Genomic DNA, 1,990 nt, shown 5'->3' with positions numbered 1-1,990 from the left:
TGATCCTCATTTGTTTACTAATTACAGACCTATTTCTTTATTACCTTGTTTCTCCAAAATCCTTGAGCGCCTAATTTACAACAGATTGCTTGGGTTTTTAGATAAGCACAATATTATTCATAATCGCCAACATGGTTTTAGAAAATTCTTTTTAACTGATCTTGCTATTACTGATATATATGACCAAATTACCAAAGCTATTGGTAATAATTATTTCACAGCTGGTATTTTTCTTCTGAGCAAGGCCTTTGACACTATTGATCATAGCATTTTACTAAGGCCTTGCTCTCAATCTATTTAGAAGCTACCTTGGCAATCGACAACAATTTGTTTCAGTTGACTCTTATAATTCTCCTCTTTCTAAAATCAATTGTGGTGTTCCACAGGGGTCAATACTTGGTTCTTTATTATTTTTAATTTATATTAATGATCTCCCAAATTGTTCATCATTATTAGGTTTTGTTCTGTTTGCTGACTACACCAATCTTTTCTATTCAAACAAAAACTTACCAGAACTTTTTAAAATTACTAACACTGAATTAAGCAAAGTATCCAACTGGTTTAAATTAAATAAATTATCATTGAACATTAATAAAACTAATTTTATTCTTTTTAATCACAAAACAAAACAAGACTATAATCATGTTTTAAAAATAGATAATAATATTATTAACCAGGTCAGTGAAACAAAATTCAAGCTTTCCTGGCAACCTCATCGTAACAAAATTTTTAATATTATTTCTAGAAATATTGTTGTCATGAATAAGTTAAAAAATGATTTTCCCCCACATATACTTTTATCATTATACAATACCTTAGTCCTACCCTATATTAAATATTGTAATCTCTCGTGGGCCACCACAGTTGATAAACATACATAACCTGTGCCCCTGGACAAGTCTTGAGACCACTAGTATTGATAGCATTTTTAAATTACAAAAACGCGCTCTCAGGATTTGTTCAGGGTCAAGTCGTACTACACACACTAAACCTTTATTTTATAAATATAATAAACTTAATATATTTGATTTAAACAAACAACAAACCTATAATTTTATGTATCGATTTATAAGTAATACACTCCCAATCCATATTACCCTATTATTCCCAATCCAACAGTCTGCAATTCATAACTATCCAACCAGGTTTTCAAAAAACAATATTACAACAGAAAAATGTATATCTTCTCTTAGAAAAATATCAGTATTTTATAATGGACCTAAGTTATGGAATTCCCTTGACCCCTTTTTTAAATCTTTACCCAGTTTTTCTTCTTTTAAACTTAATATCAAACGATATCTGGTCTCGATGTATGGTAATTAAGCCTTCTAACTTATGTATTAAAATAGAAACCAGACTACCTGTTTATTTTCCAGTTTTTGTATTTTATTTTTATTTTAATGGTGGCCACATCTTAAAGTTTTTCTTAAACTTATTGTGGTCTCCATCCACATAGATTTTTTGAATATGTTTGATCATGTATATGTTTGTTTTTGTTCATTATGTGGAAAATAAATAAATAAATCAATCAATCAATCAATGGATATAATGCGTAATTCGCATACTAATTTCATATTTCTAAACATTTTTGGGGGTATATGATTAATTTACATGATAGATTACACCCATACGATGCCCCTAAGCCAATTTCAAATATGGAATAATGCGTTCTCTCAGGCAGTATAGGATATACGTGCAGATATAACCCCAGGCACTTTTATAAAACTGACTGAAACGCTCACATAACAGACATAAACACATTTTTATTTCGAATATTTCGAGCACCCATGTGCATGTGATACGTGTTGTCGATGAGGAAGAGCCCTGGAGTACTCGAAATATTAGAAATTAAAAATTGTTTATGTCTATTATGTCATTCAACGTATACGTTTCTACTTGTGCATTAGTACTTACTTTATATCACCAATACATACATGGAAACTGCACATACATTTATATCCTCTATATATACTGTCTCTTATACCCATCT

The sequence above is a fragment of the Anneissia japonica genome, unplaced genomic scaffold (assembly GCF_011630105.1).
Source record: "Anneissia japonica isolate Jap-2015-1 unplaced genomic scaffold, ASM1163010v1 scaffold673_len1821605_cov196, whole genome shotgun sequence".
In the NCBI taxonomy this organism is placed as follows: Eukaryota; Metazoa; Echinodermata; class Crinoidea; order Comatulida; family Comatulidae; genus Anneissia; species Anneissia japonica.
The sequence above is the reverse complement of the archived record's forward strand: the minus strand, read 5'-3'. Positions refer to the sequence as shown.